The 20,652-nt window shown below is 34.4% G+C and overlaps 1 protein-coding gene across 8 annotated transcripts in view; it reads right to left on the bottom strand.

The window, feature by feature from the left end:
- Nucleotides 1-20,652, bottom strand: part of nemy (cytochrome b561 family member no extended memory) — a 95,397-nt gene that overhangs the window by 13,087 nt on the left and 61,658 nt on the right. The gene's annotated exons all lie outside the window — the stretch shown is intronic.

Raw genomic sequence — 20,652 nt, 5'->3', positions numbered from 1 at the left:
TTTCCGGAATATGGTAAGCGCACGTCATTGTGAATTGGAGAATATTGATACAATGCAGTTGCGACAAAGCCAAGGTTAGTATATTTTTGAATAATACAACATAAATAGAGTTAAATACAAGAAGAGATCTTTCATATGTATGTATCATTGATGTATAATACACATAGATAGGCCCTGACGTGTGATTTTGGTCGGAGATCTTGTCTTCACTAACTGAGGGGTGCGGGGGGTTTAACTAGCGGGGAAGTTGGATTTTTTTTCCCTACGACGCAGCGGTACCTACCTACCTACTAAGAGAAACTGTGCATGCGCCATGTATTTTGCATGCGCCATGTATTTTGCATGCGCCAAAAGGGAGACCAGTATAACACGTGAGGGCGGATCTAGTGTATTATACATCAATGGTATGTATGTATGTACATTTGCGGTAAATAGATGACACCATGAGATTCATAGGGAGAAAACAGCATATCTTGGCTCCCCGCTGTGGGGGGGGGGGGGGGTCTCGTACATATCTTCAAATATGGAATACACCGTTAGCAATTGCTGTCAAGCAAGGATAAATACAAGGATACAATTTTACCGAAAACACTACAGGGGGTCATTTTGGGACGACGCGTACTGGCCGTTCCATGAATCTGTGCAAAGCACGGCCCATCTTTTTCGCATGTTTAAAAGTATCTAAAAAAAAACCAAGTACCCGGAGAATAGCCAGTTTCAGAATGAAAAAATACATCAAAATGACCATTTTTGCACTTCATTCGTTTCACTGTACTTACATAATATGAAAGTAAAGGAAACTGCTGAATTTGTTCCAAAAAGAGCATCCGAAGAATTTTAAAATGCTACGACGATGATAACCACCTTGGCTGCAGTTGATACGAAATCGACAACAGATGCAACAGGTCAAACTGGTTACACTTTTTTCTTATAATCACACCAATGCAGGTTACTTCACTTGAAACGGGCGTGGCTTCGCGTTTCGTAAGAGGAATTACTCATTTATTCGACAAAGTAATTGCCGACCATCAGGGATTCAGAGAAACGTTAAAAAATTCAAAGAATCGAGATCACTTTTAATCGAAAAAAGGAGAATTGATTTTTTTTACACAAATTACCACAACTTACTTCGGATTCGTTTTTGCGGGATTATACAGAACACCTGTCGACGTAATAAAACCCTTTGTCGTGGACCGAAAAAACCTCGTTCTCGCTTACATCACACACATAACCCATGTAAATCTGTCGAATACATTACATCTACCTGGTTTTTCGAGAGAGACGTAACGGTGAGCGGTAGTAAAACTGGTTGTTAAATAATAATATAAATAATGATAAAAAAAAACACATGTAAAAAAATGAAAGACCGAAAATAATATTATAATACCAACCGCATTAGAATGTCGGTTTTTTAATTTTTTTTAATAGAAATTGATTGGTTCGATTAGCTCTAATTGTGTTCGTCGCTTAAACCGAGCGTAATGTCACCGTGGTTCAATCGGTTGAAATGATTGACGAGAATCACTTCATTATTAAAATAAAACTCAAATATCTAAAATGAAAAAGATTTTGACCACAATTATCGGAAATTTTATTTCATTAATATGAACAATAGACAAAAAGCTATCCACAAAATTTTCAGGATGTGAAAAAGATAGATATGTTTCTACATACAAAGTTGTATTGAATTATTCGAAAAAGCAAGCGGTAAATCCAAACATCAGCCCCATGGTAAGAGCACGCCAAAAAATTCGGCACGGAATGCCTAAGTAGACTCCAGCTGTGATAGGCGTGTCTTTACGTCATGTTAATTCGTACGATCTTATTATTTCGACAAGTTTCTCTTACCTTTTCTCCAAACACGGGAATCAGTGTCAAACCTATGTCAATACAGGGATAAAATATCACCCAAAACACTCCAGGGTATGAGTTTTGCCAAGGACTATCTAAAAAAAATGCGCCGCGTACCACTTTTTGTCTGCATCTATAAGATTTTACGGGTGATTCAAAGTAAGGTCTAATATAAAACCAGAACCTTATTTACTAGATAAAACAGTACATTGAAATTGATATTAATCTTGCATCAATAAGGGTCAAGTTTTAAAATTTAATAATTATATTTCATTTAATTAAAAGCTACATTGCAGCGGCACCGCAGAAATACTTCGAATCATACAGTGTATGATTCTTTTCAATCGAGGACAAACCAGGTTTGAACCCAGGACCTCTCAGTCGTTAGCATTTTATGCTAACTACTAGGCAATGCTGCTGACTTTATATCATGTTATATTAAATTATCTCAAATATTTGAAATAAGAAACTTTAGATCCCAATTGTTTGACTGATTTGGTTCAAAAGAACACATTTGATACAGAGTTTCGTTTAGATATTACTAGTGGTTTTGCCCGGCTTCGCTCGGTATTTGTTATATAAACCGCTTAAACGTGACTAATCTAATAGTAGTCATTCATTTGTTTTGTATTCAATTTATTTGAACCGACAAAAAAAAAATATTTAATGACAGCCAATCAGAAACGAATGGTTTTTTATATATTAGTTTTTTTATATTGGGAATCGGAACTGAAATTAGAACCGGGAATCGAAACTGTAATCAGAATTGGAACTGAAACAGGAATCCGGATCCGGAATTGAAATGGGAATCGGAAATCGGAACTGAAAAAGGAATCAGGAACTGGAACTGACAAAGGAATCCGGATCTGAAATCGATATCGATATCGTCGTCATAGAAAATTTATTTTTTTCGATAACGTCAAGGAGTCTACGAACCAAAACTTACATACATATACATACAGAGTCTCTTTCGAAATTATATATTAGATATTGAATAGTTTATGTGTGGAAAAAGTATAACAAAACAAAAACGAGGTGGGGCACTTGCATCCATTATAATAATAGGCAAACCCAAAGTTGTGGGGCTCGTAGTATAAAATAACCACTTCAAAGAAGATGGAAAAGTGTACTAAAATTAGGCAACCACTTCAACGAGGCATTACCGTCAAACGTAACAAGTTAACAAGCGCCCATTTGGTCTGGAGAGACTTCTCTTCGGTATAAACGAGGCGTATGTTTACCGAAAAAAGGAGAGACGAGACGGGGGCGCTAACTAGTTTGTTCGGCATCGGGTTTAACGGTAGTTGATCGTTTGACGGTCAAATTTAAACGTGGTCTCACGACCAACGTGACTGGTCCAATGCGAAAGCCACTCTGACCGAGTTTCGGACATTTCGGGTGCCATCAGCTCGAGCTCGAGTGCCAAAAGTCGCCCATCGTCCACGGTACGTGCCCTAGCTTAAGTGAGATGGACACTAACTTTCCAAACGGCAAACGCTCTGGAACAGCATGCCACGGCGTCTTCGGGACGTGACGGTGATGCTACAACTAGGTAAGACTATAAAACTTCCAAGTAGTTACGCCCAGACATGGTAATTTAAGGACATGCGTTCCATCCTGTCGTTGGCGTTGAATCACAACTTGTTATAATACTTTGGGTTCAAATTTAGAATAATACCCATTTCTCAGCGCTCGAGAAGAAAAGTAAAGTTTGAACACAAAACTCGATCGTATCCCGCCACCGATATAATAAATATTATATTATCAGGGACGTCGAACAGGCAAACCGAAGAAGAAAGATATATGTATGTAAAATTATCTTAATTTACAATTGAAATTATTATATTCCGTTTATATTCTTCTGGGATCGTAGTGAAAGACGCAGCGGTTTGTGGTAGAGGTAGTTTATTGTTCTTGATCCGTCGACCAGACAGCTCCGAATGAAGCACGGAACAAATCCGCCGAATATTTATGCACAGCGTGTACTCTCAGCACAGAGAGGTCATTGGTCGATGGGTCGCTAGACCTTATTAGCTGTTTTATACAGCTTGTTCATACGCCAAAGCTTTTTTGGAAGCCGAAGGTGATCAGTGCTGGTAAACCAATGGTCGACGAGCACCAATCACCTAATCTCTACGTTGCAATATTTTATTATAAATAAATAATTTGTCGTTCCAAAATGGAACAAAAATTCTCAACTGAGGAATGTATGTATAATAGACGAGATAGAGATATTTGTGTTTGGAAATAGATTTACAATATGAAAAATCTATCTATAATACTATAATTATGAAAAAAAATTTGCTGTATCATATTCTTAGAGAGGACAGCTTTTTGAACATCGCCTAAGGAAGTTACATAGTCAAGGGACGTCACTGTTATTGGGTTTTGGATTTAATGTGTGTACGAAGTTGAGAGCATTGAACTCATAAACTGAAGGTTCATCGAGTATTGTAGAAACAATGGTAAATAGTTAGTATTAAAACTTTTTAAGAACTAAATGATTCAAATTTGATCTTCGTTGAAATTTTAATATACTGCCAATTGGGATAATAAAATTAGTAGTATCAATCTTTTCAAATCAAATTTTTTTGTTGTTAAATTCTCTTAATCATAATGTAATTTGTCTTTTCCTTTCAATATACATACATACATATGTATAATTAAAAGCATTTGATAGTATCCTTACAATTATATTATAATTGTCAATGTTTGATCGAAAATAATTTCAAATTTATATAATACAAGTTTGACAAGCAATGATTTGAGGCAACCTGTTATGGCACTATGATAAAAATGAAATAAATAATATTCTATCATACATTTCGAAGGAAGGTCTTTAAAAGGAAATAAAATGAAAAGGATCGCACTGCTGTCCCAGCATTATAAACTTTAAAAATAAACCATTCAAGCGACTGATTTAAAAGACAACATCAAATGCACACAAACGTCTGAAATTTACGGTCGTATAAAAGATCGATCGTTACGAGTTTACTTTCGGGAACTGAAAGCAATAGATTCCAGAGTTTGTCGACTCCACGGTTCGATAGACACACAAGACCGAAAATTTCAGACGAAATAAAGGATCGTTTGTTTGTAAAACTTTTGTGGGTAGCAGACGAGACAAAGTGTAACCGCAGAGCTTCCACGTCCTGTTCCAGAGACAGGTTAAACAGGTCCAGGACTCGACGTGTACGCCCGACAGGAAGTCGACAATTCCAACAGCACAAAGTATACGGGGAACATTCGATTTAATTATAATTATCCACAAATATATTTGTCGTACTGTTCAAATTAGTTCAATGGAAAGAATCTTTTCGACCTTCGTGTTCCGTTTTTCCAGTGGCGTGCAGTGACGGCAATATGTACTTATTTATTCATCGCTTCACCTGCAATCTGCCGATCCTATCTGACGATATAATCAACCAAATCGTCATTCGTGACGAAAGGAAACATAATCAATGGGTGTTGCGCTGTGTATTTTAAAAGTGCACAGTGTACTTTTGTTACACTCTAATTGCCAAGTGGATCACGCATCAATATTGTCAAACGAACGTTTATTCAAATGAGCGATACGTGTCATAAATACATGCACAGGTATATACTTGGATACACAAAAAACCGATCAGCATAAATGTGGAGAAAAATCACTTTCTGATTTGAAAGTCTATTTTTATAAAAAAAAAATCTTTTTACACAGTACCTACATAGATGCTAGATTTTTCTTGACGCATATCACTGCACGGAAAAGACTTCTTCTATTCATAATATACAGCACTGCTTGTTTTCAACACATGTATGCTTGTTTCATATAAAACCATGTTCATGTATAAGCATTTTTTGTTGCTATTGCTAGTACTCTTGCTAGAAACGTCTTAACTGTTTTCATTTATTTTAATAGATAGTCATGATATGCCTTTATTGTCAGGCAATACGTACATACAAATGTAGTGTTTCGAGATTCCATAAATTTATTCCATTACAGAAGCAGCAATAAACTTGAGAGCTGTACAACTAACGATAGAAAGGTCTCAAACGAATTATAAAACTGATTAGACTATCCATATAATCGAAGAATTGTTTTTTCAACATAATTAACCATAATATTAACAAGCTATTGTGAAGCGCACACAATTACAACTAAAGGACTTGTTTTTCCACTCAATCTAAAAAATATCAATACTGTCATTCTTCTCACGAATGAAGATCTTGGCCTCCATGAGACGAACATTAGAAAGGACATATGTACATACATACAGTAGCTTCCCCATACCATCACATTGCTATCATAAAAGCACGCATTTCCAATCAAAAAGTGCCTTATATTTATAATGTAACATATTCAAAACATCTCGTTGTACCGCAAACGCATTGCGTCACACTTGAGCATGTGATTTGACGAAACGAAGAGGTGTTCTTGAATGATTGCTCTCAATGAAACGTAAGGGTCTCCAATCTGACCGTAGGTGTTAAAAATCAAATGCCATAATGCACTATTAAAATGTGGGCAGAAAAATAGCAAACAGTAGGCCAAAGATTCATTGCTCCGGTGACAACGCCTACTTTGAAAGTTTAAGCATATATATGTATGTATATATGTAAATATTCACTTCATTCAAACTCACGACACGAATGAAGAATTTAGCATAAACACACTAATATATATGCCTACTGACAATAATTGGGAATGTAAAATGAGCGTGACTCTGTTTCGATGCATTGTAAAGTAGTTCCTTAAAGGCAATTAGCATAAACGGCAATCAAAGACACGCAACATTTACACGGATTTTTTTTACCAAAAAATTGGATACTAAGTGTAATAGTTTTTTTGGTACGAAATAATTTTATCGATATAAATTTAACGTAGGCGTATCTTGTGGTGCATATCTAATGTGCAATTGTGGCTGTGGATACGCACCATTATGTTGATATTTACAAAGCGTTTGATTGATACCGTGTAATAAATTTTTATGAAACTAAAAACGTGTTATTTTAGAGACGCCACTGGCGAAATCGCACTTAAATATTTCGAAACCGATTATTGAAATTATCAGAATATGAGAGTTCGACCGTGTCTATAACTTATAACCCTTATATGTACATACATAAATACTTCCTACAACTACTTATTATATTTATAAAATATAAGGCAAACACAAATCATATTAAAATTTCAACAGCTTTTTGAATTTGAATTATTATTTAATTAAATTTATAATAAAAAGTGAACACTTTCTAGTAGCGTATGAATGAACATATGCATATGTACATAAATATATCCCATTACATACACATTTTAACTGTTTGGTTGATTGATTCGATATAAAAGTATAATTTTATATTCATATATATATTTAATGATATAATGCTCGATCGATCCGATTTTTTATGTACACAAATTGAATCAACTTGTAACGTCGCTTGATCTCATTTGAGAACCTTTGTGCCCTTCGTTCCTTTGATATTTTTACTGAATAAAATTACCATAAAATTCGTATATACGCGAATGTATAGTATCGCAAATGGTGTACCGTTTTAAAAGTAATTTTTGTCATAAATATAACATTCAAAACGAAAATCCGGGAAATTCTACACGCAAATGTGCTGGGAAATGCTTCAACTGTTTACATGGTAATCAATATATTTTTCTTTCTCCGAAGGTACGTGTTGACAGACTAAGCGACACATTTTTCAAACGAAATGAGAAATCAGTTGGACAAACAGAGGCAGAGATTGCCAACCGTGGCGAGATAAGAGTTAGCATCCGTCGATGAAAATTTAATTACATTTTCACTCGTAAAAAATTCACGGTTCGTGCGTCCTACATTTCCATATTAATAATAAACACTCAATATTATTGAAAAATAAATCTCAATTTTAAAGCTTTCGCTTTAAAGTCCGTATATGTATATTGTCCAGCACAGAACGTCAACAAGTCGGCATAGCACTGCAGGGAAAATACTACTTCTATTCATACTATACAGCACCGCTTGTTTTCGGCACGTTTATGCTTGTTTTTCATAAAATCGGCTTACATATGTATATATTACAGAGCGCGATGATACGGCGCAATACTGCTTGCGTCATATCGCCGAATCATTATTGTCATAATATGACATATCAGAATATATTCATATGTGCATGACAGCACTTTCGTTAGTACGGGTGCACTCGCCACTATGGTGTATGAATATTTCCACAACGGCCAAATAAATCCGGTTCTGCTTGATACGTTTCAGTGACATGTATAATATGATTAGATTGTGTCGGTTACTGCTGTTACATACACATATACCACATATTACAGAGCATATAAAAGTATCCATATAGAATGTATTAAACAATATTTTCCGTTCTGATGTTTACGTGCGGTTGCCAGTTTGTGGTGTGCACAGATTAAGCTTTATACGTGTTAAATTGAGCTCTTTTAAAGATAACTGAAACGTCTTTGGTGACCTTGGGGTATGTATGTATGTAGATGAGCTTCTAACCCGTTTATCCCACATGAAAACCGGTTGTATATGTAGTTAAAAACACACGTTTCGATATAACTGTTCTGGAAGACTCGTATGTATGACGATATAAAATATGTATACATATGTATGTTCAAGCGTGTAAAATGAAATACAAATCCACTGAATGAATCACCAATGTTGCGCATTGTTTAATGGCAGTACATACGCTTTAATTCCAATTGAATTTAAATTAAATAAAATGGAAAATTTTCCTCGCGACTCAACATTCGCACACATTTGATGATGGCGGCGATGATGCATGGCAATTGTCGTAATGGTTAATAATTTGTTCACACGATATTACATGGCGGTATTTACTAAACGAGCTACTGGAAACGAAACCAGACACCGACTGGTCCAGAAATGTTTCCTGTTGGTAATGTAATAGTGTTAATGGTCCATGAGTCGCGGATGACCATGCTGAAAACGCCCACGGTCGGGAAGATACTACATATATGTATATGTACATATGTAGATAATTACTAACAGTGGAATAAACGAGTAATTTCAACGTGCTGATAAAGGTCAATTTGGAAAATAATTCTGTGATCATAAAAAGATGCAACGTTTCAAAGTCGGTTAATCAACTTTGGAACTCGGAACTAAGACAAAGCTATTGTATTGTACTATTTAAGAGTTGAAAAGTCGACTAACGAACTTGTAGACCTCTGAGGTAATCAAATAAGCTTCAAAAATAATATATGTATGAGAGCACTTCTCAGTTTGAAACGTTCTAAATTGAACAATGACTTTCGACTCACGACTTCAATATCTTACAAATATAGTCAAATTTAAATTCAAATTTGAATATTGCAAAAACAAATGGATTTTTTTCGCAATATCCGATCGTTGTCCATAAAAGCAAGTTTCATTACTTAAATTATAGCAATTTTTACGATCAACGTTCGATTTCCAACGGAAGCAAAAATTTATATAGATATAAATTTTTTAATGTTGAATCGTGGACATAATAAAGCAGCACTAAAATCAAAATTAATAAATTTGAAAGCTTTCACAACGCCGATAAAACGATATTTACCCACATTCGATTAAAATACTACTCATGCACTATCTACTAGTGGTATTTTAAGCTTTCACCCGTTAAAACCATTAAACGTTTGTTTCGAACCGCTAAATTACACTCCAAAGCATACATACATGCGATTTTACGGCTTAAGCCAGTAATGTATTGTCCGGACTGTCTTCAAGAAGAGCTCCTAAAGGGGAGAAAACGAAAGCAAAAGGGAGGATGCGTGTGGAAAAGTGTGAAAAGTCTCCCATACAAAAGAAAAATAAAGCGCATGTCCTTACAAGAGAGAAAGGACCATTTCTTTCATGATCCCGGATAAAGTGTGGTATTTTTCAAAGCAAGGAAAATAGAGTCCAATAAAAACGAGAAGAGTATTCAATAAATCGATCTTTATGTGTTTAAGAAAAGTGGAACCAATTGCATAAATATGAAATTAATAGCATGTAATTTATGTTAATATTATGTAAAGTCAACATTACCTTACGAAAATACGAGATGATCGATGTCAAAAATGTGACATCGTAAGATATGAAAACAATGTATGTATATGTAATATTCCTTTATAAAGTAAACATTACTTTATAAACTGTTTAGAATATAATTCTTCAAATGTAAATATTTATGAATACAATTTGAAATTTTACGAACAAATATTACGATAGCAAAATCATTACTCTTTTCCGGCTACTTGAACTCGTGCAATTCTCACGCGAGTCGAATAAAATGTTGCAACTGCAAGTGGAATTAAAAAAAGAGATATTATATACATATGTTCTATATTATATATACAGTGTTTTACAGTTGAACTTGGCATTTCCAGCGTCCAAAAACGGAACGTATGCAAATTAACGACCGTGAGACAGTTGTAAATGGCAACAAATACTACCATTTGTTGGCTAGTTTGCATACGAAAACTGTTCTATTGTCTGTCATTCGTGTAATCATCGTCAACCACGTTGATTGTTTCTGTGACATTGTTAATTACTATTTTTTTTAACCAATTAGCATTGTCCTTCAACCTTGTACCAAGGTTGAAAAACGGCGACACCGTACAAAATTTACGACTCATTGATTTCTATACACCATACCGATCAATCGAAGATAAAACTGCGGAATTTTAAGCACACCTACTTACAAGTACAACAAAAAAATTAGGTAGGTACCAGTTCTGCAAAATGCAAAAGATTTATCAGATACCGTTACCCTTTCAATGCTATTTGGATTCCTAGTAATGAACACGTTCGACATAGCACGAATATTTCACAGGTGCACCAAGGTGAACCGGATAGGAATAGGTAAATCAAATTCGATTCGATTAATCCGTGAGGATTTTCACTAAGTGCACGGTGAGTTTGCAGGGAGTATCATAAGTCGGAAAGCGGTTTATTTAGCGCTAAAATAACTAAAGTTCAGAGGTGAGGAGAGGTTGTGGTCCGTTTTGTGAGCGATTCTCACGGACTCGTGTACATTCACCCGTAGATATTATCGTGAGATTTGCACCGAAAGTGATATATAATAACCGAAAGGAAACCGCCGACGTACATGTATAGATAATGTTTTCCGACGGCGGAAAATTGTAGGAAAATCGACGAGTGAAAAATTCTCGCGTTGAAATGTGAAATATGCGCTCACTAAGTTGAAAAATTGTCTAATTTGTCTACAGTTCGCTTTGTATTTTTGTACGTACGTACCACGTAAGGATTCATTATGGAGGAGGGGCGTGTGAAAAGTTTTTTTGTTTCATAATAACAACGGCAATGTGTCAACGTCTAGTAAAGTGCCTAACTGCTTTGTTTTGATCACGCTGGCAATTGTCAGATTGGTTAGTATACATATGTACAAGCAATAAGTACGCACGTATGTATATCCATCAGTACATACCAGTACGTAACTCGGCCTACAAAAATCGGGTCTTTTGTTGAACGATGAACCATAAATTATCCATCGAATAATTAGATCATTCTTGTTTTAAATATAATATATGATAAAAATAAAAATTGATGAACCTACATATGTACATACATATACATATTATTTCGTTTGAAAAATTGTAATCACAATGAAGGGTACTATTTGGATCAATGCGACTGCAGAGAATGTTGATAGCAAAGCTGGAAAATACATAGTTAATGACTGCTCCCGTTTTTTTCATTCGAAATTTCCCCCTAGAATATTTTTCTTCTAGATATTTTTGCATATGGGAATGGTTTTTCTCTGCTGACTGTTCCTTTAACTACTTTCAACTATCAGACATATTAAAAACATGCAGTAAAACCGAGTTCAAAACTGAGTTCATTACAATGAGAAAAAGGAAAATGAAGTAATAATGTTTAATAATGATTTTAGCATTGTTAAAAATCATTATTAGATATTATGATATGTAATGCACGACATTTGGGTTAGAAAAGAATTAATCTCTCTACATAAGAGAGGAGATGAATGAAAAGCGATCTAATCAAAGTTTACAAAATTATAAATAACCACCATAATTTTCCTATGATTAATCTTTTAACGTTCAACAACAACACTCATCTAAGACTTCAAAAAGATAATTCTTACAAAAAAATCAAAGATTCCTTCTTTTCAAATAAAGTGGTAAAAATGAGGAATTATCTAATTTTATGAATGAATAAATTAGTAAATTCTAGTAATCTAAGGTAAAGACACAGAGAGGTATGTGGAAGGTGTTTTTTTAAACGGCACGCCAAATCTATACCACCGCATCCCTTCTAAAAGCCCCCTGGAGTGTTTTCGATTATATATGACAGCAATTCCCGTTTTTGAAGAAATATATCAGCAGAAACTTGTGGAAATAATAATATCGTACGAATCAATAATGAGATGAAGATACAAATCTCATACAATAAACTTTTTAAAAGTAAACTCGATGATTTCCAAAAAAATTGAAAGTTTTTTTGGTTTATTCTTATATTTTTATTTTATTTCCTCTTGTTATTGTATTATTTTTAATTTTGTAATTATTATTGATAAGCCTCGAGTCTGTCGGCTATATCACCTCACCAAGTATTTTTAAATAAATAAATCCCCCCATAGAACATTTTTTCCATTTTAGAGATTCTTGCACACGGCAAATGTATTTTTCTACTATATAAACTACTCTCTACTATTAGAAATATTAAAAACGTTCATTAATAGCTGCGTTCAAAATTGCATTAAATACAATCAGAAAAAGTCTAACAACGGTATTAAAATTATAAGCAATGAATATTAGATATTATTAATTATTTATGCAAGTATAATATAACAAACTTTTCAATTTTTATTATTATAAATACAAACCACATTGAATGCTTTCCAACTAAAGTAAACTTTAGCATCACATACATACATACACACATACAGCATATTTTAACTCTCACTTTTAAGACAATTTGGTTCTACAATCGGAAGACAACGCCCGCATACACTTTCATTGAAAAACCCCACACCCACACGGTTAAAGTTCAAAATATGTTCCGGTCACAGTCGTGTAGGAGGCAAACACGTTTACTCCATCTAATACATATCTACAAGCTATGTATATGTACAGTTGAAACATCCTCACATACTACTATGCACATAAATATGCAAATAAAAAGACTCACTCAAAGACTCATATACCCATCAGAGACACATACAGTCACGCCCATAAGCTACCGTTAGCTTTTTCAGACACATTTTTAACGGTGACACGTCAAGAAAAGTGACACCGAGGAGTGAAGATTTTCACACAGCGCGCATGACTGGCGCTTCACCTGTATACGTGCAACGTCATAATAAACCGTGACACGGACAAATCGCAATTTCACGGAACGTCAAGCCGACGAAACGTACCACACATGCATGGCCGTGTTTGTATAGGTATAATAATACCTATGTGTCGAAATTTCACGTCTTGAAGACTAACATCTTTAATGAAAAAAAAAAGTAATAATAAGATGTGATTTATTTTCAATTTCATATATGTAACATACGGACGAGTGGGAGATGAAAATGTTAATGAGGAAGATGCTCCGAGCGTTCGGTGATAATTATAACGGAATATACATATGTAATGGGTGTACTAAATGTGCTGTTGTTGGTCAACCGCCTACTTTGCAACACCCGAGGCGTTTATATTTAATTGTTTATTTAACTTTTAACGTGACCCTCGCGTCTAGTGCGCAACATCTCATGAAACAATTAATGTTGCGACTTATTACGGAAAAGTGAATACGCTTCACCATCACTTTCGATAAATGATACACCGTATATTGTTATAAATGTGTATATTGTTCTACCTATAAGGCCTTCTATCGTGTTTGTATTGATTGATCGCTAAAAAAATTGTAAAATCGAACGTGATCGTCTGTTTTGATTTGTCGGTCAAACGAGATATGAAAATATTTGACGTTCGATTGACAGAACGAGATGGTATTTTAGCACCTTTTTTAGGTTGCAATTAGTGAGCATGAGAAAAATAGGAAAACGATTTGGATTTTTTTTATTATTATTTTTTAGGTAAAAGAAAAACGCGTTGTTTTTAGAAAGTCGGCTTTGGACTATTGGTTTAATTGCGTCCAATTGGCTTCAGACGATGTTCGCTCAGAAGGAGAGGAAATCTTCAATTAGTGAAGCGTGTAGAAGACGTAGGTTTGCCGCAAACAAAGAACCAGGCAGTATGGTAAATTATGAAATATTTATGGTTTCGAAATACGTTATAGAGACAGGACGTAGATTGAGAAAAATTGAAAATAAAAGGGACGAACGACTTACATAACGAAGCGTAGGATACTTGACGTTTGCGCAAATTGCCTTTCAAAAGCGAACCTTATAATTTTCCCTTCATATTGTAATTGTATTTTGAATTGAATGTGCGTGGATGTTGACAATGTCTTCCATAATGAGTTAACAACGACTTAATTAAATTTAATTTGATTGTCGTTTTGTACAATGATGTTCCATAAAAGGATACATTTATGCGAAAACAATTTATATCGTACTGAAATCGGTGACATTAAAAAAAATATTTATATTTATCATGGTGTCATTATGGGATTACCCCAAAGCGACACATATGGCCAACTTTGTAAATATGTATATAATATATAAATTTTTAATATTATTATAAATTTGAAATTAAATTCAAATAATGTGTCGCCATTATTTGAATTTAATTTCAATGAGATGTGGCCAATTTTGTAGGAATGGTTTCTACAATAAATTGACAAACTCGGATAGACCCGAAGTCACATACATATATGTATACATACAACCAGCAGCATAGATTAGTGGTTAGCATGTAATGATTTCAAACCGAGTGGACACGGGTTCAATCCCTGCCCGATGCTGCTGACAGGACCTTGAATATGTGACTCCAGGTCGATCGTTTCCTATCAGAGTTTGCCAATTTATCTGATTTTCTTCGAAACGGTTCCAAAAAATTTGCAACCTTGACCTATTTCTGGCATATTTCGAGTTCTTCAGCATCTCGAAATTCGCCGATTTATAAAGTGCTGCCAAAACGCAAATTTATCAAATTTGTCAAATTTATCAAATTTGTCAAATTTATTCATAGATGTATGTATCTATGATGCTCTGTAAAAATTACACTAAAAATGTTTTATCGGTGTTTGTAACTGGCCAGGAAGGCGCATTGGGGTTTACCTGTTAGGCCTTATATAAGATAAAATATCGAGTAACACTGGATCAGGACTCGAACCCGTAAACCCTCAGTTTTTAACACTATACTCTAAAAGCTGAGCTATGTATGTACTACATATGTATATACGTACATAACATGCTGTAGAAATCTCTCATTTTTATCGCACAGACCTACTTACGTGTGCGCGAGTAGGATACAAAGGGACTCGATATGACGTCACCTACTCCCCTTCTATCTTGCATATACACACGTAAACAAGCTGTGTGATAAAAACAAAGTTATTTGCACGGTACGCCACTGAATTTCTAATAACTAATTAAGTTAATTAGTTATATTTAGCACAAAATTATAACTTTACATAATGTAATAGACATGACATATTATATATGATTAGATCAGTTTGTTATGACAATCGATATATGCACATATTCAAAGTACAATATGTACAGATATTCCATTGAATGACTCAAATGAATTAAATCCAAACCGACACCATTTAAACGATATATATACATTTTATATGTAAGTAAATTCATTTCATATTAATATTGCGTATTTTTAACCTAATGAACGGTTACACATTTTACAACAAATGATAAGAAGGCGAATGAAAGTAAATATTTGAATAAAAATTCTTCGTTTTGTACGGTTATAAAGCGAGACACTTTAAAAAATTATAACGATCAAGATAAGGCAATACCAATTTGCATTATAATGAACAATGAATAAAGCATTCACAATACTAAGCGTATTATATGTATAAAGCTATAACATATTGAAGGTTTGATACAATTTTGAAATGAATAACATTATAATTTAATATGTGTAAAGTCAATTTTGATGTTTTATTAAATTAAGACTGTTTTTCAGCGAGCGAGTGTAGCGAGTGTAATTCAAAGGCGGCTCGTGGAAAATTTAATTACATAATTAAACATGCGTTAAAACGTCGAAGAAGTTTTAAATTGTATTATATTATTATATCAATTTACGAACGAGTGACGCTTCGGTGGTCCTCGACACCGTGAAACCGTCACGATTTAAACATCGTGCGAAAAAAAAGTAATTTTGTCGATTTCGACGCACACACAAAATCGTAAGATGAAATAATACTCATAAACAAACAAACTCACGATCACGTTTTCGAACAATAAACAATGGACTTAAAAATCGCCATTTTTATCGTCACACTTAACGCTTTCACACGAGAAGAGAAAACTTTTACGATACCAAACATCAATATTTGACAATCACACGTCAGTATATAGACATATGGACGCGAATATAGATCGTAGTATGCTTGATATAATGAAAAGAGATAGAAAGTAAGGTATGATGAAGGTAGTTGAACATAGTGAAGATGGATGAGGGAAATACTCGAACGCATACTCAAGATAATGTAGAAGAAAGGAAGAGAATCCCCAAGTGCTTTGGATTGTTGAAGTGAGAGAAATAAGTGAGTGGTTGGATAGATAAGTAAAAAGTGGGAGCGTGATGAAAACTTGATGATTTTAAAATGTATACTACATACATATGTACATACATATGTATGTATATTGAATTGGGTTAAAATTTGGTAGTTCAAACTTTTAATATGGAAAAGTAGATCTGGACCATTATGAAATAAACTTTAATACCTCTTAACCTTTTGCCCGCATTAAATGTCGTGGTATTTTTTTTAGCGAATTTGTAAATCGAGTTTTCGACGATAAATATTGAGTGATTGGTGCTCGTCGACCACTGGTTTATTAGCACTTTATTAGATCTCGCATTCGCGCCAAAAAGGCCTCACAGTATAAATAAACCGTATACAACAACCAATAAGGTCTAGCGATCTTCGACTAATGATCTATCTGTGCTGAGTTTGTTCCAAAAGCATGCTCCACCGCCGAAAATTAGCTGAGATTACACGCTGTGTATAAATATTCGGGGGATTTGTGCTTGATTCGAAGCTGGCTCGTAGACGGAACAACAATAATCTCTACCACCGTCTTTTACTGCGATCTTGGAAACCCTTCTTCACGTCGACGCTACAATATTTATTCAAGTGAACAAATATACCAATTAACACATGAAGTACTTTTTCGATAATGGATCACGCCTGAGGTATTTTTTTTACACAGTGAATCTCAATATTTTACGCATGGCGTATACAGCGGTCATCCGCAGGGAAAGGGTTAAGATTTGAATCTTAAACTTCTCCGAATAATTACATATATTAGGTTGCTTGAAAATTTTAAATGTATTAAATGACATAATATGTACAATTTTTTCGGTATGGCGTCACCTAATCCCCTCTTATCCTATTTGCACACAAGTAAGTAAGGCTGTGCGATAAAAAAACAGGGAGGTTTCCACGGCACGCCAATGGTATGTACATACATATGTACATAGGAATAGTCACGAAATTTATGATTTAATCACAATATGCATAAGACACAAATGATTCTTAACATTTAATTCGTTATCGTCTAGAATTTAAGCATCCGCCTCTGTGTCAATAGACTTCTGTATGTATGTATGTAGATCATATGTACGTTCGATTTCGTGTCATTCTCGATTTCAACATTATGAAGTCTACATACATACATCTGCTAGAAATGAATAAATAGTTTTCGTGAAAGTACGTATGAATATACGACACAGTATATTCATAAATTTATCAAACAATAAGATTATCTAAATATTTAATAAGGATGTAAATAATTCAATTAGAATTTGAATCTTGGACCTTTCTTATTTTATCAACAACATGCATAAACGAATACACAATGCATAAAAAGACCACTTTAAACCGAGTGCCTATTAACTGACGTTCTTACAATCTTCTTGAACTCACAATTGCAAACCTTGAAAGCACATTCCTAAATTTGCATACCACCATTAAACTCGAGGTCGTCTATTAAAATTATTTATAAATAAGCAATAATGATTTTACATATGTACACAGAGTAATTTCCTATAAGTTTTGAAATACTTAATTGTATACCAATGCTGTTTTTCTGAATTTTTTAACACATTGACGTCCGGAAATCAACATAGAACTTTCCACGAGAGAGTTTAACACCTACATACATACATACATCGACCTTACCGTTTTAGTCTAACGATCACACAAACCTAGCCTTGTTTTAAGAGCTTCCGAACAACGCGAGGTGAAATTCTAATATTGACCCGACGCACACAATACTTGTCATGTGCCTCCCATAAAGCTTTTAATGGACCACCTCGAGCTGAGGCAGTCACGATTTTCGCCTTTCTATTTAATCCCTCTAGTGTGCGAAACCTACAGTACACTTGTCCGAGTGGACAGGTTGAGGTTGCCCACCTTGAACTACTTGCTAGTTGCCACAGGCTCAAATTCAAGCACTTCCTCATCTGATTTTGACTAGTAAAATCAATCACGGATCACATCTAAACTCGAATGAAACATTTGAAACATTGATAATATCAGAAAAAGATGAGATCAAGGGTGATTTGACTAAAACCCAAGCCTTCTCGAGCTCTTCAAATCTCACATAAACTGCTATTTTGATCAAATAAAACAAAAACGATCTAATCAAATTATGCAGAATCACAAATTTTAAGAAAAAGTCTATTATCCGAGAGCTATTTATGTAGAACTGGTTGTTACATTTTCTTTGATGTCTACCGCTCAAAATTGAAGCACGTAGTATTCTACTATGTACTATTATGAGACTTTGTATAGGACACCTGTTGAAATGACTAAAAGTTTACTCATGCTATGCATATTAGCTTTGATGTCAAAAGCACACAATATATGTAATCAAATATACATAAATTGACATAGCAACAGTTGAGTCCAATTATTGGCCTTAATAGGAAGTCGATTGTCGACGAAATTGTCCGACATTGAAAACTCGAATCGACAATGACCCCATGCGTACGATTAATTGACCAAAAATTTAATGGTACTTGATGGATTTCCTGCGTTTCATTGTCGATTTTATATTATCATTGTTCGAACGACTGTTTTTCAATAGCCATGCTACCTGTAGCGCGTTCTTTGGAATTTGACAAAATATATCTAAAATTGTATTGTTTGCAGAAAATCTGGAATTAGAAGGATAACCGGTGTGTGTGCAGAAATAAATGATTGGCGCGATCCACCTCGAGGCTTCCGGGTCAACTTTCAAATTGAAGCCAGTGCTAGTGAGCCAATCGACATTTTATACATATTATTAAAAGTGTATGCACGGAAAAGAAAATATATATATATGTGTTTAAGAACGCAAACATCAAATTAGTGTCGAACGAGAAACTATTTCAATAATAATTAGTACGTACGCTAGAAGTAAAAGTATAGATGAATAAATGACCGATTTTTAGGCTTTGTTTTCAATGTCAAAAAATTTTTTTTCAAGAGCGAAAGTTAACAAAAATTAACATTTAAGCACCGTTCTGGCACAAATAATCCACTGAACAAGAAATATTAAATAAATACGTGTGCAATCATACTAACTATTTGTATAATTCAAACACAGGAAATACCAAAGACGTGTCAGATCGTATTTATTTACGCGTTAGTTGATAATGATGACATCAATGTGATGATATGAACAAATGCATTCATAAGACATACACAACGAAATGTTTATTGGATATTATCTTACCAAAACATTTGAATAGTTAATGTTGTACATAAATTCGATACTGATAAATCAATGTTACTTATTTATTACTTATTGTTTCCAACGGTGAGATAAGGCAGATATTTACGTGATGCAGTTTGAATTCAATTCAACTGGGAAAAGATAAATATCAGCATCTACAAAATAATTTTAGCGATGTTTATTGATCTTACTTTGTATACTCGAGAGTTACTTATTGTAAGATATATTTTCATAAGGCTTGATTATCCTCAGATGAGAGCTGAAAATTTATCGATGAAACGGTTCATTCACAGCTCACGTTGGATATAAGCTTTTTAAATTTAATTTAATTTTAGCAATAGCAACCTTGGATGTATTTGAATAACAACATCATTAACATAATGACTCTATACAGTTCCGAAGAAGGAATGAAAACTATTTATCACTAGCCGTCGGGTATACATTGATGCATCGATATGAATTCAAATCAAGATCATCACACAAGTGATCGAACACGAGGAGAGACCACCTTGAATACCATTATATTGGCCATTGTTCCTCTTCTACCAATTGTTCTAAATGAGGTGTGAAATTTATCGGACGCGCGAAGAATTGTGTCCTCTCTCGCACATGACCCACAAATTTGCAAAATATAACAACGTGTCCAAAATTCGTTCGAAAGCTCATTACGCACATTCAATTTGCGATACATATACGTTCTAGGAGTTTGACATTTAATAGCAAATTTATCACGTATGGCGTGTTAGCGCGGTCGGTTGTTTTTGAACTCGGCACATCGTCGCGGTTCCGTGACGAGATAACTAGAAGTCATCGGTGATGATGATGAGAATGTCGCGAAAGCTGCCGATGCATTTTCTAATTGCCACAAGTGGTATTTCTTGGAAAGCACGGTCAACGAAGAACATGTCGACATTCTCGAATTGCCAACATGGACAATGCATATTTAAGGCGAACGTGTACTTCGTGCGATACCGATGATGA

Source organism: Arctopsyche grandis, chromosome 8 (assembly GCF_051622035.1).
Source record: "Arctopsyche grandis isolate Sample6627 chromosome 8, ASM5162203v2, whole genome shotgun sequence".
Taxonomy (NCBI): Eukaryota; Metazoa; Arthropoda; class Insecta; order Trichoptera; family Hydropsychidae; genus Arctopsyche; species Arctopsyche grandis.
The sequence above is the reverse complement of the archived record's forward strand: the minus strand, read 5'-3'. Positions and strand labels throughout refer to the sequence as shown.